Below are 27,873 nucleotides of genomic sequence, written 5' to 3'. Positions count from 1 at the left end.
TGGGCGACCTGTAAAAACGGGACCTTTTGATTGGCTGTGTTCTTACAGGTGACGTTTGCTACAGTCCTGCCGCGGACGACTCGCAAATGCGTGTGCTGATTTGCAAATGCGTGTCAGGAGACGTGTGTGGCTCCGTAGCTACACATTCGGACCACATGGGGGCACTAATATTATACCAGCCCCGTACCACCAATATATACACCAATAACTTGGGGGGGCGTTCACTGCTATCCACCCATGGTCATGTACCATTTATTTGACATTATTTAAATTAAATTGGAATAAATGGAAGAATAAAGTGGAACTAATAAAATAAGAACCAATGATATAACCAGTGAAGCTAAAAAAAATGAATGAAGCTTCTCCACACCTGCTAATTGCGACATTAACTATACTTCCCTTTATTGCATTCAGTAAACACCATTTTTTAAAATTGATTCATTAACTTTTTATTTAGTAAACACTCACTGCACCAACCCAACCGGACTGCATCGGGTCATATGTCTGCTACACCTGTAGACTCCGAGGGTACCATTTTGGTCAATGTGTGGCTCCGGAGCCACAGTCAAGTCTCCAGACACGCATTTGCAAATTGCCACACGCATTTGCGAGTCGTCCACGGCGAGACTGTAGCAACACCCAAAGGCAGAGGACGCTGAATGTTGGCATTTTGTGCTCTCAGCCTGTCAGGCGAATATGTGGAAATTTATAAAAAAGCAGCTCGCATACTTGCTTACATTTGTCAAAGTTGTTTTTATTTATTTATTATTTGCGGTGCAAAAGCTTACAGCACCTGGTATTCCCAGGCGGTCTCCCATCCAAGTACTAACCAGGCCCGACCCTGCTTAGCTTCCGAGATCGGACGAGATCGGGCGTTCTCAGGGTAGTATGGCCGTAAGCGAGAATTCCCTCCAAAATTTTGCATTTTATACATGTGGTCTTTATTGTGGCAAATACTTCAATCCAAAAATACGTAACTAGAATCTGAAACTATAACCACAGTCACAAATGTGTCACAACAATCTACAATGCATGATTGAAGTCACAGATATATGACAAATATCAGCAAATGTGTACAATGATTTGTTGGCACATACACATGGTTAAATGCGGACAAAAATCCGTAGATGGGCGACCTGTAAAAACGGGACCTTTTGATTGGCTGTGTTCTTACAGGTGACGTTTGCTACAGTCCTGCCGCGGACGACTCGCAAATGCGTGTGCTGATTTGCAAATGCGTGTCAGGAGACGTGTGTGGCTCCGTAGCTACACATTCGGACCACATGGGGGCACTAATATTATACCAGCCCCGTACCACCAATATATACACCAATAACTTGGGGGGGCGTTCACTGCTATCCACCCATGGTCATGTACCATTTATTTGACATTATTTAAATTAAATTGGAATAAATGGAAGAATAAAGTGGAACTAATAAAATAAGAACCAATGATATAACCAGTGAAGCTAAAAAAAATGAATGAAGCTTCTCCACACCTGCTAATTGCGACATTAACTATACTTCCCTTTATTGCATTCAGTAAACACCATTTTTTAAAATTGATTCATTAACTTTTTATTTAGTAAACACTCACTGCACCAACCCAACCGGACTGCATCGGGTCATATGTCTGCTACACCTGTAGACTCCGAGGGTACCCTTTTGGTCAATGTGTGGCTCCGGAGCCACAGTCAAGTCTCCAGACACGCATTTGCAAATTGCCACACGCATTTGCGAGTCGTCCACGGCGAGACTGTAGCAACACCCAAAGGCAGAGGACGCTGAATGTTGGCATTTTGTGCTCTCAGCCTGTCAGGCGAATATGTGGAAATTTATAAAAAAGCAGCTCGCATACTTGCTTACATTTGTCAAAGTTATTTTTATTTATTTATTTTTTGCGGTGCAAAAGCTTACAGCACCTGGTATTCCCAGGCGGTCTCCCATCCAAGTACTAACCAGGCCCGACCCTGCTTAGCTTCCGAGATCGGACGAGATCGGGCGTTCTCAGGGTAGTATGGCCGTAAGCGAGAATTCCCTCCAAAATTTTGCATTTTATACATGTGGTCTTTATTGTGGCAAATACTTCAATCCAAAAATACGTAACTAGAATCTGAAACTATAACCACAGTCACAAATGTGTCACAACAATCTACAATGCATGATTGAAGTCACAGATATATGACAAATATCAGCAAATGTGTACAATGATTTGTTGGCACATACACATGGTTAAATGCGGACAAAAATCCGTAGATGGGCGACCTGTAAAAACGGGACCTTTTGATTGGCTGTGTTCTTACAGGTGACGTTTGCTACAGTCCTGCCGCGGACGACTCGCAAATGCGTGTGCTGATTTGCAAATGCGTGTCAGGAGACGTGTGTGGCTCCGTAGCTACACATTCGGACCACATGGGGGCACTAATATTATACCAGCCCCGTACCACCAATATATACACCAATAACTTGGGGGGGCGTTCACTGCTATCCACCCATGGTCATGTACCATTTATTTGACATTATTTAAATTAAATTGGAATAAATGGAAGAATAAAGTGGAACTAATAAAATAAGAACCAATGATATAACCAGTGAAGCTAAAAAAAATGAATGAAGCTTCTCCACACCTGCTAATTGCCACATTAACTATACTTCCCTTTATTGCATTCAGTAAACACCATTTTTTAAAATTGATTCATTAACTTTTTATTTAGTAAACACTCACTGCACCAACCCAACCGGACTGCATCGGGTCATATGTCTGCTACACCTGTAGACTCCGAGGGTACCCTTTTGGTCAATGTGTGGCTCCGGAGCCACAGTCAAGTCTCCAGACACGCATTTGCAAATTGCCACACGCATTTGCGAGTCGTCCACGGCGAGACTGTAGCAACACCCAAAGGCAGAGGACGCTGAATGTTGGCATTTTGTGCTCTCAGCCTGTCAGGCGAATATGTGGAAATTTATAAAAAAGCAGCTCGCATACTTGCTTACATTTGTCAAAGTTATTTTTATTTATTTATTTTTTGCGGTGCAAAAGCTTACAGCACCTGGTATTCCCAGGCGGTCTCCCATCCAAGTACTAACCAGGCCCGACCCTGCTTAGCTTCCGAGATCGGACGAGATCGGGCGTTCTCAGGGTAGTATGGCCGTAAGCGAGAATTCCCTCCAAAATTTTGCATTTTATACATGTGGTCTTTATTGTGGCAAATACTTCAATCCAAAAATACGTAACAAGAATCTGAAACTATAACCACAGTCACAAATGTGTCACAACAATCTACAATGCATGATTGAAGTCACAGATATATGACAAATATCAGCAAATGTGTACAATGATTTGTTGGCACATACACATGGTTAAATGCGGACAAAAATCCGTAGATGGGCGACCTGTAAAAACGGGACCTTTTGATTGGCTGTGTTCTTACAGGTGACGTTTGCTACAGTCCTGCCGCGGACGACTCGCAAATGCGTGTGCTGATTTGCAAATGCGTGTCAGGAGACGTGTGTGGCTCCGTAGCTACACATTCGGACCACATGGGGGCACTAATATTATACCAGCCCCGTACCACCAATATATACACCAATAACTTGGGGGGGCGTTCACTGCTATCCACCCATGGTCATGTACCATTTATTTGACATTATTTAAATTAAATTGGAATAAATGGAAGAATAAAGTGGAACTAATAAAATAAGAACCAATGATATAACCAGTGAAGCTAAAAAAAATGAATGAAGCTTCTCCACACCTGCTAATTGCGACATTAACTATACTTCCCTTTATTGCATTCAGTAAACACCATTTTTTAAAATTGATTCATTAACTTTTTATTTAGTAAACACTCACTGCACCAACCCAACCGGACTGCATCGGGTCATATGTCTGCTACACCTGTAGACTCCGAGGGTACCATTTTGGTCAATGTGTGGCTCCGGAGCCACAGTCAAGTCTCCAGACACGCATTTGCAAATTGCCACACGCATTTGCGAGTCGTCCACGGCGAGACTGTAGCAACACCCAAAGGCAGAGGACGCTGAATGTTGGCATTTTGTGCTCTCAGCCTGTCAGGCGAATATGTGGAAATTTATAAAAAAGCAGCTCGCATACTTGCTTACATTTGTCAAAGTTGTTTTTATTTATTTATTATTTGCGGTGCAAAAGCTTACAGCACCTGGTATTCCCAGGCGGTCTCCCATCCAAGTACTAACCAGGCCCGACCCTGCTTAGCTTCCGAGATCGGACGAGATCGGGCGTTCTCAGGGTAGTATGGCCGTAAGCGAGAATTCCCTCCAAAATTTTGCATTTTATACATGTGGTCTTTATTGTGGCAAATACTTCAATCCAAAAATACGTAACAAGAATCTGAAACTATAACCACAGTCACATATGTGTCACAACAATCTACAATGCATGATTGAAGTCACAGATATATGACAAATATCAGCAAATGTGTACAATGATTTGTTGGCACATACACATGGTTAAATGCGGACAAAAATCCGTAGATGGGCGACCTGTAAAAACGGGACCTTTTGATTGGCTGTGTTCTTACAGGTGACGTTTGCTACAGTCCTGCCGCGGACGACTCGCAAATGCGTGTGCTGATTTGCAAATGCGTGTCAGGAGACGTGTGTGGCTCCGTAGCTACACATTCGGACCACATGGGGGCACTAATATTATACCAGCCCCGTACCACCAATATATACACCAATAACTTGGGGGGGCGTTCACTGCTATCCACCCATGGTCATGTACCATTTATTTGACATTATTTAAATTAAATTGGAATAAATGGAAGAATAAAGTGGAACTAATAAAATAAGAACCAATGATATAACCAGTGAAGCTAAAAAAAATGAATGAAGCTTCTCCACACCTGCTAATTGCGACATTAACTATACTTCCCTTTATTGCATTCAGTAAACACCATTTTTTAAAATTGATTCATTAACTTTTTATTTAGTAAACACTCACTGCACCAACCCAACCGGACTGCATCGGGTCATATGTCTGCTACACCTGTAGACTCCGAGGGTACCCTTTTGGTCAATGTGTGGCTCCGGAGCCACAGTCAAGTCTCCAGACACGCATTTGCAAATTGCCACACGCATTTGCGAGTCGTCCACGGCGAGACTGTAGCAACACCCAAAGGCAGAGGACGCTGAATGTTGGCATTTTGTGCTCTCAGCCTGTCAGGCGAATATGTGGAAATTTATAAAAAAGCAGCTCGCATACTTGCTTACATTTGTCAAAGTTATTTTTATTTATTTATTTTTTGCGGTGCAAAAGCTTACAGCACCTGGTATTCCCAGGCGGTCTCCCATCCAAGTACTAACCAGGCCCGACCCTGCTTAGCTTCCGAGATCGGACGAGATCGGGCGTTCTCAGGGTAGTATGGCCGTAAGCGAGAATTCCCTCCAAAATTTTGCATTTTATACATGTGGTCTTTATTGTGGCAAATACTTCAATCCAAAAATACGTAACTAGAATCTGAAACTATAACCACAGTCACAAATGTGTCACAACAATCTACAATGCATGATTGAAGTCACAGATATATGACAAATATCAGCAAATGTGTACAATGATTTGTTGGCACATACACATGGTTAAATGCGGACAAAAATCCGTAGATGGGCGACCTGTAAAAACGGGACCTTTTGATTGGCTGTGTTCTTACAGGTGACGTTTGCTACAGTCCTGCCGCGGACGACTCGCAAATGCGTGTGCTGATTTGCAAATGCGTGTCAGGAGACGTGTGTGGCTCCGTAGCTACACATTCGGACCACATGGGGGCACTAATATTATACCAGCCCCGTACCACCAATATATACACCAATAACTTGGGGGGGCGTTCACTGCTATCCACCCATGGTCATGTACCATTTATTTGACATTATTTAAATTAAATTGGAATAAATGGAAGAATAAAGTGGAACTAATAAAATAAGAACCAATGATATAACCAGTGAAGCTAAAAAAAATGAATGAAGCTTCTCCACACCTGCTAATTGCGACATTAACTATACTTCCCTTTATTGCATTCAGTAAACACCATTTTTTAAAATTGATTCATTAACTTTTTATTTAGTAAACACTCACTGCACCAACCCAACCGGACTGCATCGGGTCATATGTCTGCTACACCTGTAGACTCCGAGGGTACCCTTTTGGTCAATGTGTGGCTCCGGAGCCACAGTCAAGTCTCCAGACACGCATTTGCAAATTGCCACACGCATTTGCGAGTCGTCCACGGCGAGACTGTAGCAACACCCAAAGGCAGAGGACGCTGAATGTTGGCATTTTGTGCTCTCAGCCTGTCAGGCGAATATGTGGAAATTTATAAAAAAGCAGCTCGCATACTTGCTTACATTTGTCAAAGTTATTTTTATTTATTTATTTTTTGCGGTGCAAAAGCTTACAGCACCTGGTATTCCCAGGCGGTCTCCCATCCAAGTACTAACCAGGCCCGACCCTGCTTAGCTTCCGAGATCGGACGAGATCGGGCGTTCTCAGGGTAGTATGGCCGTAAGCGAGAATTCCCTCCAAAATTTTGCATTTTATACATGTGGTCTTTATTGTGGCAAATACTTCAATCCAAAAATACGTAACTAGAATCTGAAACTATAACCACAGTCACAAATGTGTCACAACAATCTACAATGCATGATTGAAGTCACAGATATATGACAAATATCAGCAAATGTGTACAATGATTTGTTGGCACATACACATGGTTAAATGCGGACAAAAATCCGTAGATGGGCGACCTGTAAAAACGGGACCTTTTGATTGGCTGTGTTCTTACAGGTGACGTTTGCTACAGTCCTGCCGCGGACGACTCGCAAATGCGTGTGCTGATTTGCAAATGCGTGTCAGGAGACGTGTGTGGCTCCGTAGCTACACATTCGGACCACATGGGGGCACTAATATTATACCAGCCCCGTACCACCAATATATACACCAATAACTTGGGGGGGCGTTCACTGCTATCCACCCATGGTCATGTACCATTTATTTGACATTATTTAAATTAAATTGGAATAAATGGAAGAATAAAGTGGAACTAATAAAATAAGAACCAATGATATAACCAGTGAAGCTAAAAAAAATGAATGAAGCTTCTCCACACCTGCTAATTGCGACATTAACTATACTTCCCTTTATTGCATTCAGTAAACACCATTTTTTAAAATTGATTCATTAACTTTTTATTTAGTAAACACTCACTGCACCAACCCAACCGGACTGCATCGGGTCATATGTCTGCTACACCTGTAGACTCCGAGGGTACCATTTTGGTCAATGTGTGGCTCCGGAGCCACAGTCAAGTCTCCAGACACGCATTTGCAAATTGCCACACGCATTTGCGAGTCGTCCACGGCGAGACTGTAGCAACACCCAAAGGCAGAGGACGCTGAATGTTGGCATTTTGTGCTCTCAGCCTGTCAGGCGAATATGTGGAAATTTATAAAAAAGCAGCTCGCATACTTGCTTACATTTGTCAAAGTTATTTTTATTTATTTATTTTTTGCGGTGCAAAAGCTTACAGCACCTGGTATTCCCAGGCGGTCTCCCATCCAAGTACTAACCAGGCCCGACCCTGCTTAGCTTCCGAGATCGGACGAGATCGGGCGTTCTCAGGGTAGTATGGCCGTAAGCGAGAATTCCCTCCAAAATTTTGCATTTTATACATGTGGTCTTTATTGTGGCAAATACTTCAATCCAAAAATACGTAACAAGAATCTGAAACTATAACCACAGTCACAAATGTGTCACAACAATCTACAATGCATGATTGAAGTCACAGATATATGACAAATATCAGCAAATGTGTACAATGATTTGTTGGCACATACACATGGTTAAATGCGGACAAAAATCCGTAGATGGGCGACCTGTAAAAACGGGACCTTTTGATTGGCTGTGTTCTTACAGGTGACGTTTGCTACAGTCCTGCCGCGGACGACTCGCAAATGCGTGTGCTGATTTGCAAATGCGTGTCAGGAGACGTGTGTGGCTCCGTAGCTACACATTCGGACCACATGGGGGCACTAATATTATACCAGCCCCGTACCACCAATATATACACCAATAACTTGGGGGGGCGTTCACTGCTATCCACCCATGGTCATGTACCATTTATTTGACATTATTTAAATTAAATTGGAATAAATGGAAGAATAAAGTGGAACTAATAAAATAAGAACCAATGATATAACCAGTGAAGCTAAAAAAAATGAATGAAGCTTCTCCACACCTGCTAATTGCGACATTAACTATACTTCCCTTTATTGCATTCAGTAAACACCATTTTTTAAAATTGATTCATTAACTTTTTATTTAGTAAACACTCACTGCACCAACCCAACCGGACTGCATCGGGTCATATGTCTGCTACACCTGTAGACTCCGAGGGTACCATTTTGGTCAATGTGTGGCTCCGGAGCCACAGTCAAGTCTCCAGACACGCATTTGCAAATTGCCACACGCATTTGCGAGTCGTCCACGGCGAGACTGTAGCAACACCCAAAGGCAGAGGACGCTGAATGTTGGCATTTTGTGCTCTCAGCCTGTCAGGCGAATATGTGGAAATTTATAAAAAAGCAGCTCGCATACTTGCTTACATTTGTCAAAGTTGTTTTTATTTATTTATTATTTGCGGTGCAAAAGCTTACAGCACCTGGTATTCCCAGGCGGTCTCCCATCCAAGTACTAACCAGGCCCGACCCTGCTTAGCTTCCGAGATCGGACGAGATCGGGCGTTCTCAGGGTAGTATGGCCGTAAGCGAGAATTCCCTCCAAAATTTTGCATTTTATACATGTGGTCTTTATTGTGGCAAATACTTCAATCCAAAAATACGTAACAAGAATCTGAAACTATAACCACAGTCACATATGTGTCACAACAATCTACAATGCATGATTGAAGTCACAGATATATGACAAATATCAGCAAATGTGTACAATGATTTGTTGGCACATACACATGGTTAAATGCGGACAAAAATCCGTAGATGGGCGACCTGTAAAAACGGGACCTTTTGATTGGCTGTGTTCTTACAGGTGACGTTTGCTACAGTCCTGCCGCGGACGACTCGCAAATGCGTGTGCTGATTTGCAAATGCGTGTCAGGAGACGTGTGTGGCTCCGTAGCTACACATTCGGACCACATGGGGGCACTAATATTATACCAGCCCCGTACCACCAATATATACACCAATAACTTGGGGGGGCGTTCACTGCTATCCACCCATGGTCATGTACCATTTATTTGACATTATTTAAATTAAATTGGAATAAATGGAAGAATAAAGTGGAACTAATAAAATAAGAACCAATGATATAACCAGTGAAGCTAAAAAAAATGAATGAAGCTTCTCCACACCTGCTAATTGCGACATTAACTATACTTCCCTTTATTGCATTCAGTAAACACCATTTTTTAAAATTGATTCATTAACTTTTTATTTAGTAAACACTCACTGCACCAACCCAACCGGACTGCATCGGGTCATATGTCTGCTACACCTGTAGACTCCGAGGGTACCCTTTTGGTCAATGTGTGGCTCCGGAGCCACAGTCAAGTCTCCAGACACGCATTTGCAAATTGCCACACGCATTTGCGAGTCGTCCACGGCGAGACTGTAGCAACACCCAAAGGCAGAGGACGCTGAATGTTGGCATTTTGTGCTCTCAGCCTGTCAGGCGAATATGTGGAAATTTATAAAAAAGCAGCTCGCATACTTGCTTACATTTGTCAAAGTTATTTTTATTTATTTATTTTTTGCGGTGCAAAAGCTTACAGCACCTGGTATTCCCAGGCGGTCTCCCATCCAAGTACTAACCAGGCCCGACCCTGCTTAGCTTCCGAGATCGGACGAGATCGGGCGTTCTCAGGGTAGTATGGCCGTAAGCGAGAATTCCCTCCAAAATTTTGCATTTTATACATGTGGTCTTTATTGTGGCAAATACTTCAATCCAAAAATACGTAACTAGAATCTGAAACTATAACCACAGTCACAAATGTGTCACAACAATCTACAATGCATGATTGAAGTCACAGATATATGACAAATATCAGCAAATGTGTACAATGATTTGTTGGCACATACACATGGTTAAATGCGGACAAAAATCCGTAGATGGGCGACCTGTAAAAACGGGACCTTTTGATTGGCTGTGTTCTTACAGGTGACGTTTGCTACAGTCCTGCCGCGGACGACTCGCAAATGCGTGTGCTGATTTGCAAATGCGTGTCAGGAGACGTGTGTGGCTCCGTAGCTACACATTCGGACCACATGGGGGCACTAATATTATACCAGCCCCGTACCACCAATATATACACCAATAACTTGGGGGGGCGTTCACTGCTATCCACCCATGGTCATGTACCATTTATTTGACATTATTTAAATTAAATTGGAATAAATGGAAGAATAAAGTGGAACTAATAAAATAAGAACCAATGATATAACCAGTGAAGCTAAAAAAAATGAATGAAGCTTCTCCACACCTGCTAATTGCGACATTAACTATACTTCCCTTTATTGCATTCAGTAAACACCATTTTTTAAAATTGATTCATTAACTTTTTATTTAGTAAACACTCACTGCACCAACCCAACCGGACTGCATCGGGTCATATGTCTGCTACACCTGTAGACTCCGAGGGTACCCTTTTGGTCAATGTGTGGCTCCGGAGCCACAGTCAAGTCTCCAGACACGCATTTGCAAATTGCCACACGCATTTGCGAGTCGTCCACGGCGAGACTGTAGCAACACCCAAAGGCAGAGGACGCTGAATGTTGGCATTTTGTGCTCTCAGCCTGTCAGGCGAATATGTGGAAATTTATAAAAAAGCAGCTCGCATACTTGCTTACATTTGTCAAAGTTATTTTTATTTATTTATTTTTTGCGGTGCAAAAGCTTACAGCACCTGGTATTCCCAGGCGGTCTCCCATCCAAGTACTAACCAGGCCCGACCCTGCTTAGCTTCCGAGATCGGACGAGATCGGGCGTTCTCAGGGTAGTATGGCCGTAAGCGAGAATTCCCTCCAAAATTTTGCATTTTATACATGTGGTCTTTATTGTGGCAAATACTTCAATCCAAAAATACGTAACTAGAATCTGAAACTATAACCACAGTCACAAATGTGTCACAACAATCTACAATGCATGATTGAAGTCACAGATATATGACAAATATCAGCAAATGTGTACAATGATTTGTTGGCACATACACATGGTTAAATGCGGACAAAAATCCGTAGATGGGCGACCTGTAAAAACGGGACCTTTTGATTGGCTGTGTTCTTACAGGTGACGTTTGCTACAGTCCTGCCGCGGACGACTCGCAAATGCGTGTGCTGATTTGCAAATGCGTGTCAGGAGACGTGTGTGGCTCCGTAGCTACACATTCGGACCACATGGGGGCACTAATATTATACCAGCCCCGTACCACCAATATATACACCAATAACTTGGGGGGGCGTTCACTGCTATCCACCCATGGTCATGTACCATTTATTTGACATTATTTAAATTAAATTGGAATAAATGGAAGAATAAAGTGGAACTAATAAAATAAGAACCAATGATATAACCAGTGAAGCTAAAAAAAATGAATGAAGCTTCTCCACACCTGCTAATTGCGACATTAACTATACTTCCCTTTATTGCATTCAGTAAACACCATTTTTTAAAATTGATTCATTAACTTTTTATTTAGTAAACACTCACTGCACCAACCCAACCGGACTGCATCGGGTCATATGTCTGCTACACCTGTAGACTCCGAGGGTACCATTTTGGTCAATGTGTGGCTCCGGAGCCACAGTCAAGTCTCCAGACACGCATTTGCAAATTGCCACACGCATTTGCGAGTCGTCCACGGCGAGACTGTAGCAACACCCAAAGGCAGAGGACGCTGAATGTTGGCATTTTGTGCTCTCAGCCTGTCAGGCGAATATGTGGAAATTTATAAAAAAGCAGCTCGCATACTTGCTTACATTTGTCAAAGTTATTTTTATTTATTTATTTTTTGCGGTGCAAAAGCTTACAGCACCTGGTATTCCCAGGCGGTCTCCCATCCAAGTACTAACCAGGCCCGACCCTGCTTAGCTTCCGAGATCGGACGAGATCGGGCGTTCTCAGGGTAGTATGGCCGTAAGCGAGAATTCCCTCCAAAATTTTGCATTTTATACATGTGGTCTTTATTGTGGCAAATACTTCAATCCAAAAATACGTAACTAGAATCTGAAACTATAACCACAGTCACAAATGTGTCACAACAATCTACAATGCATGATTGAAGTCACAGATATATGACAAATATCAGCAAATGTGTACAATGATTTGTTGGCACATACACATGGTTAAATGCGGACAAAAATCCGTAGATGGGCGACCTGTAAAAACGGGACCTTTTGATTGGCTGTGTTCTTACAGGTGACGTTTGCTACAGTCCTGCCGCGGACGACTCGCAAATGCGTGTGCTGATTTGCAAATGCGTGTCAGGAGACGTGTGTGGCTCCGTAGCTACACATTCGGACCACATGGGGGCACTAATATTATACCAGCCCCGTACCACCAATATATACACCAATAACTTGGGGGGGCGTTCACTGCTATCCACCCATGGTCATGTACCATTTATTTGACATTATTTAAATTAAATTGGAATAAATGGAAGAATAAAGTGGAACTAATAAAATAAGAACCAATGATATAACCAGTGAAGCTAAAAAAAATGAATGAAGCTTCTCCACACCTGCTAATTGCCACATTAACTATACTTCCCTTTATTGCATTCAGTAAACACCATTTTTTAAAATTGATTCATTAACTTTTTATTTAGTAAACACTCACTGCACCAACCCAACCGGACTGCATCGGGTCATATGTCTGCTACACCTGTAGACTCCGAGGGTACCCTTTTGGTCAATGTGTGGCTCCGGAGCCACAGTCAAGTCTCCAGACACGCATTTGCAAATTGCCACACGCATTTGCGAGTCGTCCACGGCGAGACTGTAGCAACACCCAAAGGCAGAGGACGCTGAATGTTGGCATTTTGTGCTCTCAGCCTGTCAGGCGAATATGTGGAAATTTATAAAAAAGCAGCTCGCATACTTGCTTACATTTGTCAAAGTTATTTTTATTTATTTATTTTTTGCGGTGCAAAAGCTTACAGCACCTGAGAGATAATAGAATTACGCTTTTTTAAATTTTGATGACGTCATAGCCCCGCCTACAGAATTACGCTTTTGTCTCGTTGTCCCCGCCTACAGAATTACGCTTTTGTCCAAAATGGCCGCTATCCCCGCCCCTGTGTTAAAACTATCCAATCTCCAGCCACCTATTTAAAAATATTTACATATTCCCTGCCCGTTGAAGGTTTAATACCACGCCTACAGAATTACGCTTTTGTCGAAGTGGGCCCCGCCTACAGAATTACGCTTTTTGTCTCGTTGTGATGACGTTGTATGTGTGTGTGTGTGTGGGCCAAGGGCCCCGCCTACAGAATTACGCTTTTTGTCTCGTTGTGATGACGTTGTGTGTGTGATTGGGAGGGGGGCTTGGCCCCCCTCCTAAACTGTATGCTTCTTATGTTAAAAACAATGTGTTCCCTGCGTGCGTGCGTCCCCAACCCAAACTGTACTTATGTTATTCATATTTTAATATCTGAAGTATATAAAGCATCCAATGCAATGAGCTATTTAAATAATGTAGATGTATAAAATTAAATTAAACGAGTGAAATAATACGAGTTGAAAAGAGCAGGCGTTGTTTTTACCTTTGAATAAGATGTTTATTCGGTGGATATAGGTCATCCATATTTAAATATCTGAAGTATATAAAGCAGCCAATGAAATGAGCTATATCTAATTAAATAATGTAGATGAATAAAATTAAATTAAACGAGTGAAATAATATGTTTATTCGGTTGATATTTTCCCTTTTTGCAAACATGTCTGGACATATTCCCAGCGACATAAGTTTAAACATGGTATTGTGCAGGCTTGGGGGGTTGTCCGGGCAAGACGCCGGCCATAGACACCCTCCAAGCCTGCAGCAGCCTCAAGGTGTTTCAAAAGATAGTGAGTGGCGGGCAACTGTCGACATCCGGTCGTCAGACCCCTTGCCTTTTTTGTAAAATCTGCCTAGTCATGTTTGCATGTCTGGACATGTATTTGTTGGCTACATTTGGACAGTCAAACGCCGTCATTTATCCCGCTACGGACGAGAAAATGAAGGGTGATGTCTCCACCGCTCCCGCCCCTCGCACCCTCCTATTTCCCTGTACGTCACAGCCTTCCTACTGCCGGCAGCCCCCATGTTTGTAGTCCTTTTTTGTAGTCCATACGCTGAGTAAAATAGCAACCAGCCTGGTTAAGAAATAGAGTACAGCTAGGTTAAGAATATTGCACACAGCTAGGCAACCCCCATGTTTGTAGTTTATACAGGTAAGCATAGAAATATTAGATATTAGAATATTATATATTATTATAGATATATATTATAGTATAAATATATATATATATATATATATATATATATATATATATATATATATATATATATATATATATATATATATATATATATATATATATATATATATATATATAATAAATAGCATGCTGCTAAGAAACAGCTTACAGCTAAGAAATAGTATGTAGTTAGGTTAAGAAACAATATACATTTAGGTTAAGAAAATAGAATACAGCTAAGAAAATAGCATACAGCTAAGAAATTAGCATACAGCTAAGAAACAACATGCGTTTAGGTTAAGAAATAGCAGCTAAGCTAAGATATCATTAAGGTCGTTTTACCAATTATTTTACCTTTCAAGGAGGAGCATCATCTTGTCTGTAGACATCCCCTAGTCATCTTTGCAACATGCTTTGACATGTTTTCACGTATTTCTTATCTATAGTTGGACAGACAGACGACCACCAAGTTGCGGTCGTGTGTAAGCATAAACAACACCGCCCGCCCCCCAGAATCACGCTTCTGTCAAAAATAAGCACATCCCCTACTATCATATCCCGACCCCAGTCTCAATACAGCCAAAGCCCAAGTCACGCTCTGCACAGACAAACCAATTTTTCCGGCTGAAGAGCCAGACCTACTCTAAAAATGAAGACGCTCAGAACAAGACGCCGCATGGTCATGGACATCACACCGAGAAGGGTGACAACCATCGTTGCACCTGATCAGGTTTCTAATAACATTGCAGAGCACTCGTCAGGTAAACGATGCAACTAATCCTTAACTATATTCCTATAATCAATAGCTATATATTTAATCAAAGTATCTTTGTACTGCAGATAGCGGTGTGGATGAACCTACAAGCGACCATGACATGACTATGGTTGAAAACGTTGTTGGTGTAGAAACCCTGACAACTGCAAACATGGAACAGGTTGACGCCTGTACAAATGTAGACCAGGATGGAACCCCTACAAAAACAGACGAGGACCAGGCAGGACCATCATACTCTTTATGGGTGGGCGGTACGGGAATCTTACCAACCCCTGTTGTAGCCTCGTACAACACTGGCGAGCCATCATATTCAGGGTGGAGCCGTCCCGTTTCAACGACACCGCCGTCGACACCTCCGATGACCCCCACCTCGTCGGCAGAATCTTCACAAAACGAGAAGGTACAACAGCCCAGTTGGTCCGACCAGGCTGAATCTCCACAAATCAAGGAGGTACGAGTACCTAGTTGGTCCGACCAAGAGGGTTCAAACGAAGTGTTTGAGCCCTCTAAGGTTCAGACCGTCAGCGACCCTGACCCCGGACCTGCACCTATTTCCAAGGATGATGTACAACATATGTCATGGGTTGATCCTCCTAAGGGATGGATTGATATGGATGTCGTATTAGTTGTTAAGGCGGCTATTATTTACATGGTCAGACGCTTTTTGATAAAGTATCACAAAAAAAGGGGTTGTTTGCATAGCTATAGATACCTATGCAATAGTTATTATCTAAGACTGCACTATGATCGCATCATGCCGATCCTTTGCGGTAAAAAGTTTTTACAATGTATTCACTACTTGTTGGATCTATGTTCTGTAAAAACGGATAAAGAAACAGTCAAGCGAATTGCAGAGATCTTAATGGTGGATTTAGCACTCGTAAAGGACTTACCGGACCGCCTTAAAGCGGATGAGCCCATATGTTTTATGATATATCGTGATCAACTTGATACTTTCGAAGAATATCTTATAGAAAATATTAACTTTGAATAAAAAATGGGTAATGTCTTCAGAAAATTATCGTTTTTTGGCTATAGAAGCCAAGGGTGGGCATATATAATAAATAGAGCAATTACATATAACCCCGATGATAAAGACCCTTTCATTGAAAATTTTTTATTGTTTATGCAAAAAGTGCGTGCCATGTCTTTAACAATTTTTCAGGAGCCTTGGGAATTGTTTGTGCAACATGTCATATTTTTGAGTCGCTCGGGATTGATCGACACGTTTCAAAATATTTTGGAAAATTGGGAAAATGCGATAAGTGTAGGACATGTACTTACCATACTCACGCTGTTTAACGATGTGATAAGATACCGTCTCCGTCATCAACAACCTGTGGATCTCGCGCACGAATTGAAGCTGTTTGAAGACCTGTTAGAATCAAAAGTTAATCCATCTGTTTTAACCCTGACCTCTAGACTTTTTACGTCTTAGAGAATCCTTATCATGTGTAACCAGACTTAACCTTGTCATATTTTTGTATTTCATTCAATTAAAAATGGATGTTTTTAAAAATATGCTTTTGCGTCTGTGTGTTTAGACAAATAACAATGTGACGTTTGTCACTAAATCATAAACCGTCATGAGCGTTAAGCGTTGGTTGAAAAAATTGTACTACTATCCCATTCAACCAGCCAGTTTTGGAGGTGCAGATCGCCTTCATTTAGCTGCGTCGGAGAAAATGGGTCAAAAAGTGACGCGTCATAAAGTCAAGGATTTTTTTATCATCGCAAGATGCATACACCTACGAAAATAGGAGCACAGAAAGGTTTAAAGGGAAGTCTCTGCTTTGAAGCTTGCCCCACAGAGTAATAAAATTGCACTTGGTAACAAATAAATTACCGCAAAAGTCGGCCAGCCAGGATGAAATAGTTAAAGACAGAGAGTTTCCAGAGTTAACAAGTATCATTAAGCGTTCACTGTATCGCGTACCATCGCTATTTAGAATTTATTGTCATTGTGCCCGCAGGTGGTCAAAAGTAAAGACGGCTGCCGCCAGCACAAACGACCCTAAAACCTTAAAATAATATTGAAGAGAGATAGAAAAAAATCTGCCAATATGCAAATCCACTGGTGCCGGACTACGAGTCCATCATAAAACAGAAGCATTATTCGGTAAATAAATTAAGGTTGAATGATTTAGAATAATAACATAAATTAAGCTGCTTTATATTTTGATGTAAAATCATAAGAGCTCCTTTCAGAGCGCATTCTCGTATTTAGTAAGAAGGATTGTGTACATTATTTAAGAAATGAGACATTAAGTGATAAAGACTGCGTAAACATCATTTAAGAAATAATAAAAGCCTTGTTCTTCTGAACAGTCAGTAAAACACTGGACTTAATAGCTCTCGGGTGGTGCTTTATGTTTAGTGGAAAACACCAAAATTTGTTTAATACCATTCATGCTTGCATACTCTTACGCTGATATATTGTGTTTTCAGTAAGTCGATGTCAGATACACAGAATGGAATGGTGTTTATCTACTTCTTTGAAAAGGTAAATATTTTACGAATCCGATAAGAAATGTAGCAATTTTTGTAATGTTAGCAAAGTCGAGTAAGTTTTGCTGCAGATATGACTTGACACCGATTTGACAGTCTTTTTCATCCTTAATCTACTTTTCTTTTTTTTTTAATTTGACTTGATTTATTATCCTGACAAAATTCTGACTAATAGCTACTGTTAACATCTTTGGCAGCGAGACTTCAGCAAACTATTAAAACAATAACAATAATATGCTTATTCTCTGCCTTTGTTTTTTGTTTCTTTTGTAGGAGACATGACTGTGATATATTAACAAAAAAGATGGCAGGATTTTGTTCATATTCATTTTTGTTTGTCTTGGCGTGTTTAATTTTTTTAAAAGGAAAACAGGCAACATAAAAGATAGCCGCATTTTCGCAAATAAACCTCATTCTCATTTTCTGTATTTTGATTATTTGAAAAATATCTCTCGGGTTGTTGGGAGCGTGTCTTAAATTTCACAATGTATTATTTACCAGTGATGCACGATAATATTACCATTGTTTTTAACACGCTGGCCATCGATCATGTGGTATTGGCATTAATTTCACAGTTTGCGCCGTGACTTTTGACCGTAGGTCAGTCAAATGGTCCAGGCTGACTTTCTAGACACTGAGCATGAACTGTAAAATAGTCCCACTTTTTCCATGCATTGTAAATGATTCACTTTGTGACTAGTAACATGGCAGAAAATAGTCAGAAATGTTTATCATTGTTGTCCAAAGTAAATGCCGGTGTTTGCCCGTCTTATTCTGAGTCACAAAGCAGAGAAAATTAACTTTCAAAAGGCTGAAATCAGGACTTGGGCAATTTGAATCTTAAGTAGTGTCTCTCAATGATTAACCGATTATCAAAATACTTCATATTTGATTCCAGATTCATTATAGCGGTCACTGAAGTTGTAGTGGTACACTCGACCGAGTTGTGTGCTGTGCGGGCAGCGTGGGTTCAGTTTCCACTCAGTGACTTTGTCTATGTCCGTCCTGTGACTGGCTGGCAACCTGCTTAGGGTGTTGTGCGCTTTTCGCCCGTAGTCAGCGGGGATAGGCTCCAGCACCCTCCCGCGACCCTGTACAGGATAATGACATGACATTAACGATAGCCTAATCATTCAATTTTTGCACCTTTTCTTGCCTGACGACGACCGTTTTATTGCGTGCTACTTTTCAAACTTGTAACGATGCACTCTTGTATTTATTCTTCCACCTTCCCCCTGTGTTTTCCAACAGGTAAGCTGTGACCTTTCCTGTCTTTGTCACTCCATGCACTGGCAAGTACCGAGGGCAGTCCTGGCCAGGCGGAAAGGGGCAGTACTCGTAAACTGTGCTGCTTCTGGAGACTCCATGGCTGCGGGCCCACCATCTCCCTCTGCGAGCAACCGAAAGCTCACACTGGTGGAGTTTGCAACCAACAACGGGTCAGAGGGTCTACACCATCACATGAGCTGTCCACATACCAGGAGGTCGGGAGGAAGCAGAACAAATTGCCATTAAACAACTACGGACAGGTAAGTTCAACAACTCTGCTCTTAGTGTTCTGGTTTGCACAGGTGAAGGGTAAAAAACACAAAATGGAGACTTCTGCTCAATTATGCTGTAAGCACTAATAGATGCTTTGCTTAGCAATGGTGATGTACAGTATTTGTGCGTCCTCTAGGTCCAATTTAATCTCTGGAGACTTCTTGGATTGTATAGTACGACTTTCGGTTTGTAGGAAAGACAGCAGCGTTGCAATCGAAACTGCATCTCGCTCGCCAGAGAGCCAAATGGGGAGAAATGAACAGACTACGATTGCCGCAGTTGTTGTTTCCATCGTGAAATTGTTTCGCCAAATGTCTAAACTTTTCAGCACAACCGACTCACCGGCAAACATGTTCATAAAAAGCGGAGTTGAATCGCTGAAAATAACACACCACAGAGTTGTCTACTCCAACGGTAAAAAGCAGGAAGATGAGTAGCCTCAAATATCCCCAAAATGTGAGGTTTTTAACGAGAAGTCAATATCAGCAGATGAGACAAACCATTGTTGTACTTTTGACCATAGCTGATGAATTTTCGCCAGTGCTCAGTGTTTCACCCCTGAGTCGACTTAGATCCTACTTTCAGACAACGCAATTGATTTTTTTCCCTCTTCACTAATTAAATGTGTCATTCTAGGCATCTCTTACTGATGTTAACATTCACTCTAATGCCACATTATGACGTGAATACGAGTAGAATGGAACGGCGACTCCACCTCAACTTATTTCCATTTGAGAAGCAGAGCAACTTTGATGATGTTTGCATGAAAAAGTCTTTAAAAAAAACATTCGTAGAAGCAGGCTGGCAGTTCATCCCAATAACAAACCGTGCGAGTCAGACGATTTCTTAATTGAATTACTTGCGCTTTTTTTTTATTATTCCCCAGTTCCAAAATGGACTGATAATTTCACAATGCTGGGAATGGCCATAAGGCTTTCGGTGAAAGTCCTCATCATTTTAAGAATTAAAAATTGACATTCAGTCAAGAACAACGCATTGCTACATGCATAAAAAGTGAAAAAAAAATGGTTGTGCGGTTGAAAACCACGGGGTAAAACTAAAAGTGATGCGTTTTCTTACATGAAATCAAGCTCAAATCTAACACAGACATTACTGAAGCACGAAGACAGTGTCATTCCTTGGCCATATGTTCAGATTTACAATATGTTGCTTTGAAAGTCAAGTCGGGCTTTCTGAATAGGCAGACGCAGACGCACTAATGGAAACTGTTTTTGATTTGGTTTGTGCAGCAGCATAATTGAGCAGAAGTCTCCATTTTGTGTTTTTTACCCTTCACCTGTGCAAACCAGAACACTAAGAGCAGAGTTGTTGAACTTACCTGTCCGTAGTTGTTTAATGGCAATTTGTTCTGCTTCCTCCCGACCTCCTGGTATGTGGACAGCTCATGTGATGGTGTAGACCCTCTGACCCGTTGTTGGTTGCAAACTCCACCAGTGTGAGCTTTCGGTTGCTCGCAGAGGGAGATGGTGGGCCCGCAGCCATGGAGTCTCCAGAAGCAGCACAGTTTACGAGTACTGCCCCTTTCCGCCTGGCCAGGACTGCCCTCGGTACTTGCCAGTGCATGGAGTGACAAAGACAGGAAAGGTCACAGCTTACCTGTTGGAAAACACAGGGGGAAGGTGGAAGAATAAATACAAGAGTGCATCGTTACAAGTTTGAAAAGTAGCACGCAATAAAACGGTCGTCGTCAGGCAAGAAAAGGTGCAAAAATTGAATGATTAGGCTATCGTTAATGTCATGTCATTATCCTGTACAGGGTCGCGGGAGGGTGCTGGAGCCTATCCCCGCTGACTACGGGCGAAAAGCGCACAACACCCTAAGCAGGTTGCCAGCCAGTCACAGGACGGACATAGACAAAGTCACTGAGTGGAAACTGAACCCACGCTGCCCGCACAGCACACAACTCGGTCGAGTGTACCACTACAACTTCAGTGACCGCTATAATGAATCTGGAATCAAATATGAAGTATTTTGATAATCGGTTAATCATTGAGAGACACTACTTAAGATTCAAATTGCCCAAGTCCTGATTTCAGCCTTTTGAAAGTTAATTTTCTCTGCTTTGTGACTCAGAATAAGACGGGCAAACACCGGCATTTACTTTGGACAACAATGATAAACATTTCTGACTATTTTCTGCCATGTTACTAGTCACAAAGTGAATCATTTACAATGCATGGAAAAAGTGGGACTATTTTACAGTTCATGCTCAGTGTCTAGAAAGTCAGCCTGGACCATTTGACTGACCTACGGTCAAAAGTCACGGCGCAAACTGTGAAATTAATGCCAATACCACATGATCGATGGCCAGCGTGTTAAAAACAATGGTAATATTATCGTGCATCACTGGTAAATAATACATTGTGAAATTTAAGACACGCTCCCAACAACCCGAGAGATATTTTTCAAATAATCAAAATACAGAAAATGAGAATGAGGTTTATTTGCGAAAATGCGGCTATCTTTTATGTTGCCTGTTTTCCTTTTAAAAAAATTAAACACGCCAAGACAAACAAAAATGAATATGAACAAAATCCTGCCATCTTTTTTGTTAATATATCACAGTCATGTCTCCTACAAAAGAAACAAAAAACAAAGGCAGAGAATAAGCATATTATTGTTATTGTTTTAATAGTTTGCTGAAGTCTCGCTGCCAAAGATGTTAACAGTAGCTATTAGTCAGAATTTTGTCAGGATAATAAATCAAGTCAAATTAAAAAAAAAAGAAAAGTAGATTAAGGATGAAAAAGACTGTCAAATCGGTGTCAAGTCATATCTGCAGCAAAACTTACTCGACTTTGCTAACATTACAAAAATTGCTACATTTCTTATCGGATTCGTAAAATATTTACCTTTTCAAAGAAGTAGATAAACACCATTCCATTCTGTGTATCTGACATCGACTTACTGAAAACACAATATATCAGCGTAAGAGTATGCAAGCATGAATGGTATTAAACAAATTTTGGTGTTTTCCACTAAACATAAAGCACCACCCGAGAGCTATTAAGTCCAGTGTTTTACTGACTGTTCAGAAGAACAAGGCTTTTATTATTTCTTAAATGATGTTTACGCAGTCTTTATCACTTAATGTCTCATTTCTTAAATAATGTACACAATCCTTCTTACTAAATACGAGAATGCGCTCTGAAAGGAGCTCTTATGATTTTACATCAAAATATAAAGCAGCTTAATTTATGTTATTATTCTAAATCATTCAACCTTAATTTATTTACCGAATAATGCTTCTGTTTTATGATGGACTCGTAGTCCGGCACCAGTGGATTTGCATATTGGCAGATTTTTTTCTATCTCTCTTCAATATTATTTTAAGGTTTTAGGGTCGTTTGTGCTGGCGGCAGCCGTCTTTACTTTTGACCACCTGCGGGCACAATGACAATAAATTCTAAATAGCGATGGTACGCGATACAGTGAACGCTTAATGATACTTGTTAACTCTGGAAACTCTCTGTCTTTAACTATTTCATCCTGGCTGGCCGACTTTTGCGGTAATTTATTTGTTACCAAGTGCAATTTTATTACTCTGTGGGGCAAGCTTCAAAGCAGAGACTTCCCTTTAAACCTTTCTGTGCTCCTATTTTCGTAGGTGTATGCATCTTGCGATGATAAAAAAATCCTTGACTTTATGACGCGTCACTTTTTGACCCATTTTCTCCGACGCAGCTAAATGAAGGCGATCTGCACCTCCAAAACTGGCTGGTTGAATGGGATAGTAGTACAATTTTTTCAACCAACGCTTAACGCTCATGACGGTTTATGATTTAGTGACAAACGTCACATTGTTATTTGTCTAAACACACAGACGCAAAAGCATATTTTTAAAAACATCCATTTTTAATTGAATGAAATACAAAAATATGACAAGGTTAAGTCTGGTTACACATGATAAGGATTCTCTAAGACGTAAAAAGTCTAGAGGTCAGGGTTAAAACAGATGGATTAACTTTTGATTCTAACAGGTCTTCAAACAGCTTCAATTCGTGCGCGAGATCCACAGGTTGTTGATGACGGAGACGGTATCTTATCACATCGTTAAACAGCGTGAGTATGGTAAGTACATGTCCTACACTTATCGCATTTTCCCAATTTTCCAAAATATTTTGAAACGTGTCGATCAATCCCGAGCGACTCAAAAATATGACATGTTGCACAAACAATTCCCAAGGCTCCTGAAAAATTGTTAAAGACATGGCACGCACTTTTTGCATAAACAATAAAAAATTTTCAATGAAAGGGTCTTTATCATCGGGGTTATATGTAATTGCTCTATTTATTATATATGCCCACCCTTGGCTTCTATAGCCAAAAAACGATAATTTTCTGAAGACATTACCCATTTTTTATTCAAAGTTAATATTTTCTATAAGATATTCTTCGAAAGTATCAAGTTGATCACGATATATCATAAAACATATGGGCTCATCCGCTTTAAGGCGGTCCGGTAAGTCCTTTACGAGTGCTAAATCCACCATTAAGATCTCTGCAATTCGCTTGACTGTTTCTTTATCCGCTTTTACAGAACACAAATCCAACAAGTAGTGAATACATGGTAAAAACTTTTTACCGCAAAGGATGGGCATGATGCGGTCATAGTGCAGTCTTAGATAATAACAATTGCATAGGTATCTATAGCTATGCAAACAACCCCGTTTTTTGTGATACTTTATCACAAAGCGTCTGACCATGTAAAGAATCGCCGCTTTAACAACTATTACGACATCCATATCAATCCATCCCTTAGGAGGATTATCCCATGACATATGTTGTACATCATCCTTGGAAATAGGTGCAGGTCCGGGGTCAGGGTCGTTGACGGTCTGAACCTTAGCGGGCTCAAGCGAACGGTTTGAGAACTCTTGTTCGAACCAACTAGGTACTCGTACCTCCGTGGTTTGTGGAGAATCAGCCTGGTCGGACCAACTGGACAGTTGTACCTTCTCGTTTTGTGAAGATTCGGCCGACGAGGTGGGGGTCATCGGAGGTGTCGACGACGGTGTCGGCGAAACGGGACGGCTCCACCCTGAATATGATGGCTCGCCAGTGTTGTACGAGGCTACAACAGGGGTTGGTAAGATTCCCGTACCGCCCACCCATAAAGAGTATGATGGTCCTGCCTGGTCCTCGTCTGTTTTTGTAGGGGTTCCATCCTGGTCTACATTTGTACAGGCGTCAACCTGTTCCATGTTTGCAGTTGTCAGGGTTTCTACACCAACAACATTTTCAACCATAGTCATGTCATGGTCGCATGTAGGTTCATCCACACCGCTATCTGCAGTACAAAGATACTTTGATTAAATATATAGCTATTGATTATAGGAATATAGTTAAGGATTAGTTGCATCGTTTACCTGACGAGTGCTCTGCAATGTTATTAGAAACCTGATCAGGTGCAACGATGGTTGTCACCCTTCTCGGTGTGATGTCCATGACCATGCGGCGTCTTGTTCTGAGCGTCTTCATTTTTAGAGTAGGTCTGGCTCTTCAGCCGGAAAAATTGGTTTGTCTGTGCAGAGCGTGACTTGGGCTTTGGCTGTATTGAGACTGGGGTCGGGATATGATAGTAGGGGATGTGCTTATTTTTGACAGAAGCGTGATTCTGGGGGGCGGGCGGTGTTGTTTATGCTTACACACGACCGCAACTTGGTGGTCGTCTGTCTGTCCAACTATAGATAAGAAATACGTGAAAACATGTCAAAGCATGTTGCAAAGATGACTAGGGGATGTCTACAGACAAGATGATGCTCCTCCTTGAAAGGTAAAATAATTGGTAAAACGACCTTAATGATATCTTAGCTTAGCTGCTATTTCTTAACCTAAACGCATGTTGTTTCTTAGCTGTATGCTATTTTCTTAGCTGTATTCTATTTTCTTAACCTAAATGTATATTGTTTCTTAACCTAACTACATACTATTTCTTAGCTGTAAGCTGTTTCTTAGCAGCATGCTATTTATTATATATATATATATATATATATATATATATATATATATATATATATATATATATATATATATATATATATATATATATATATATATATATATATATATATATATATATATATATATATTTATACTATAATATATATCTATAATAATATATAATATTCTAATATCTAATATTTCTATGCTTACCTGTATAAACTACAAACATGGGGGTTGCCTAGCTGTGTGCAATATTCTTAACCTAGCTGTACTCTATTTCTTAACCAGGCTGGTTGCTATTTTACTCAGCGTATGGACTACAAAAAAGGACTACAAACATGGGGGCTGCCGGCAGTAGGAAGGCTGTGACGTACAGGGAAATAGGAGGGTGCGAGGGGCGGGAGCGGTGGAGACATCACCCTTCATTTTCTCGTCCGTAGCGGGATAAATGACGGCGTTTGACTGTCCAAATGTAGCCAACAAATACATGTCCAGACATGCAAACATGACTAGGCAGATTTTACAAAAAAGGCAAGGGGTCTGACGACCGGATGTCGACAGTTGCCCGCCACTCACTATCTTTTGAAACACCTTGAGGCTGCTGCAGGCTTGGAGGGTGTCTATGGCCGGCGTCTTGCCCGGACAACCCCCCAAGCCTGCACAATACCATGTTTAAACTTATGTCGCTGGGAATATGTCCAGACATGTTTGCAAAAAGGGAAAATATCAACCGAATAAACATATTATTTCACTCGTTTAATTTAATTTTATTCATCTACATTATTTAATTAGATATAGCTCATTTCATTGGCTGCTTTATATACTTCAGATATTTAAATATGGATGACCTATATCCACCGAATAAACATCTTATTCAAAGGTAAAAACAACGCCTGCTCTTTTCAACTCGTATTATTTCACTCGTTTAATTTAATTTTATACATCTACATTATTTAAATAGCTCATTGCATTGGATGCTTTATATACTTCAGATATTAAAATATGAATAACATAAGTACAGTTTGGGTTGGGGACGCACGCACGCAGGGAACACATTGTTTTTAACATAAGAAGCATACAGTTTAGGAGGGGGGGCTTGGCCCACACGCACGTAGGGGACACATTGTTTTTACTACTGAGGGCAATCAGCGGAGGGGGGGCTTGGCCCACACACACAACGTCATCACAACGAGACAAAAAGCGTAATTCTGTAGGCGGGGCCCTTGGCCCACACACACACACACATACAACGTCATCACAACGAGACAAAAAGCGTAATTCTGTAGGCGGGGCCCACTTCGACAAAAGCGTAATTCTGTAGGCGTGGTATTAAACCTTCAACGGGCAGGGAATATGTAAATATTTTTAAATAGGTGGCTGGAGATTGGATAGTTTTAACACAGGGGCGGGGATAGCGGCCATTTTGGACAAAAGCGTAATTCTGTAGGCGGGGACAACGAGACAAAAGCGTAATTCTGTAGGCGGGGCTATGACGTCATCAAAATTTAAAAAAGCGTAATTCTATTATCTCTCACCTGGTATTCCCAGGCGGTCTCCCATCCAAGTACTAACCAGGCCCGACCCTGCTTAGCTTCCGAGATCGGACGAGATCGGGCGTTCTCAGGGTAGTATGGCCGTAAGCGAGAATTCCCTCCAAAATTTTGCATTTTATACATGTGGTCTTTATTGTGGCAAATACTTCAATCCAAAAATACGTAACAAGAATCTGAAACTATAACCACAGTCACAAATGTGTCACAACAATCTACAATGCATGATTGAAGTCACAGATATATGACAAATATCAGCAAATGTGTACAATGATTTGTTGGCACATACACATGGTTAAATGCGGACAAAAATCCGTAGATGGGCGACCTGTAAAAACGGGACCTTTTGATTGGCTGTGTTCTTACAGGTGACGTTTGCTACAGTCCTGCCGCGGACGACTCGCAAATGCGTGTGCTGATTTGCAAATGCGTGTCAGGAGACGTGTGTGGCTCCGTAGCTACACATTCGGACCACATGGGGGCACTAATATTATACCAGCCCCGTACCACCAATATATACACCAATAACTTGGGGGGGCGTTCACTGCTATCCACCCATGGTCATGTACCATTTATTTGACATTATTTAAATTAAATTGGAATAAATGGAAGAATAAAGTGGAACTAATAAAATAAGAACCAATGATATAACCAGTGAAGCTAAAAAAAATGAATGAAGCTTCTCCACACCTGCTAATTGCGACATTAACTATACTTCCCTTTATTGCATTCAGTAAACACCATTTTTTAAAATTGATTCATTAACTTTTTATTTAGTAAACACTCACTGCACCAACCCAACCGGACTGCATCGGGTCATATGTCTGCTACACCTGTAGACTCCGAGGGTACCATTTTGGTCAATGTGTGGCTCCGGAGCCACAGTCAAGTCTCCAGACACGCATTTGCAAATTGCCACACGCATTTGCGAGTCGTCCACGGCGAGACTGTAGCAACACCCAAAGGCAGAGGACGCTGAATGTTGGCATTTTGTGCTCTCAGCCTGTCAGGCGAATATGTGGAAATTTATAAA

The 27,873-nt window shown here is 41.2% G+C and overlaps 11 non-coding genes and 1 pseudogene across 11 annotated transcripts; all 12 read right to left on the bottom strand.

Annotated features, from left to right (window-relative positions):
- Positions 1-781: 781 nt before the first annotated feature.
- On the bottom strand, positions 782-900 carry LOC148336286 (5S ribosomal RNA). The gene has a single exon (XR_015843707.1). It is a non-coding gene; the product is annotated as a 5S ribosomal RNA (ribosomal RNA).
- Positions 901-1,909: 1,009 nt separating this feature from the next.
- Positions 1,910-2,028, bottom strand: LOC148336285 (5S ribosomal RNA). The gene has a single exon (XR_015843706.1). It is a non-coding gene; the product is annotated as a 5S ribosomal RNA (ribosomal RNA).
- A 1,009-nt stretch (positions 2,029-3,037) lies between these two features.
- On the bottom strand, positions 3,038-3,156 carry LOC148336284 (5S ribosomal RNA). The gene has a single exon (XR_015843704.1). It is a non-coding gene; the product is annotated as a 5S ribosomal RNA (ribosomal RNA).
- Positions 3,157-4,165: 1,009 nt separating this feature from the next.
- Positions 4,166-4,284, bottom strand: LOC148336283 (5S ribosomal RNA). Its single transcript, XR_015843703.1, has one exon. It is a non-coding gene; the product is annotated as a 5S ribosomal RNA (ribosomal RNA).
- Positions 4,285-5,293: 1,009 nt separating this feature from the next.
- On the bottom strand, positions 5,294-5,412 carry LOC148336282 (5S ribosomal RNA). Its single transcript, XR_015843702.1, has one exon. It is a non-coding gene; the product is annotated as a 5S ribosomal RNA (ribosomal RNA).
- A 1,009-nt stretch (positions 5,413-6,421) lies between these two features.
- On the bottom strand, positions 6,422-6,540 carry LOC148336281 (5S ribosomal RNA). The gene has a single exon (XR_015843701.1). It is a non-coding gene; the product is annotated as a 5S ribosomal RNA (ribosomal RNA).
- A 1,009-nt stretch (positions 6,541-7,549) lies between these two features.
- Positions 7,550-7,668, bottom strand: LOC148336280 (5S ribosomal RNA). Its single transcript, XR_015843700.1, has one exon. It is a non-coding gene; the product is annotated as a 5S ribosomal RNA (ribosomal RNA).
- Positions 7,669-8,677: 1,009 nt separating this feature from the next.
- LOC148336279 (5S ribosomal RNA) lies at positions 8,678-8,796 on the bottom strand. The gene has a single exon (XR_015843698.1). It is a non-coding gene; the product is annotated as a 5S ribosomal RNA (ribosomal RNA).
- Positions 8,797-9,805: 1,009 nt separating this feature from the next.
- On the bottom strand, positions 9,806-9,924 carry LOC148336278 (5S ribosomal RNA). Its single transcript, XR_015843697.1, has one exon. It is a non-coding gene; the product is annotated as a 5S ribosomal RNA (ribosomal RNA).
- Positions 9,925-10,933: 1,009 nt separating this feature from the next.
- LOC148336277 (5S ribosomal RNA) lies at positions 10,934-11,052 on the bottom strand. The gene has a single exon (XR_015843696.1). It is a non-coding gene; the product is annotated as a 5S ribosomal RNA (ribosomal RNA).
- A 1,009-nt stretch (positions 11,053-12,061) lies between these two features.
- On the bottom strand, positions 12,062-12,180 carry LOC148336276 (5S ribosomal RNA). Its single transcript, XR_015843695.1, has one exon. It is a non-coding gene; the product is annotated as a 5S ribosomal RNA (ribosomal RNA).
- Positions 12,181-26,816: 14,636 nt separating this feature from the next.
- LOC148336275 (5S ribosomal RNA) lies at positions 26,817-26,932 on the bottom strand (annotated as a pseudogene).
- Positions 26,933-27,873: the final 941 nt, after the last annotated feature.

Source organism: Idiotropiscis lumnitzeri, chromosome 5 (genome assembly GCF_059441095.1).
Source record: "Idiotropiscis lumnitzeri isolate Australia: NSW breed Sydney's pygmy pipehorse chromosome 5, RoL_Ilum_1.0, whole genome shotgun sequence".
In the NCBI taxonomy this organism is placed as follows: domain Eukaryota; kingdom Metazoa; phylum Chordata; class Actinopteri; order Syngnathiformes; family Syngnathidae; genus Idiotropiscis; species Idiotropiscis lumnitzeri.
The sequence above is the reverse complement of the archived record's forward strand: the minus strand, read 5'-3'. Positions and strand labels throughout refer to the sequence as shown.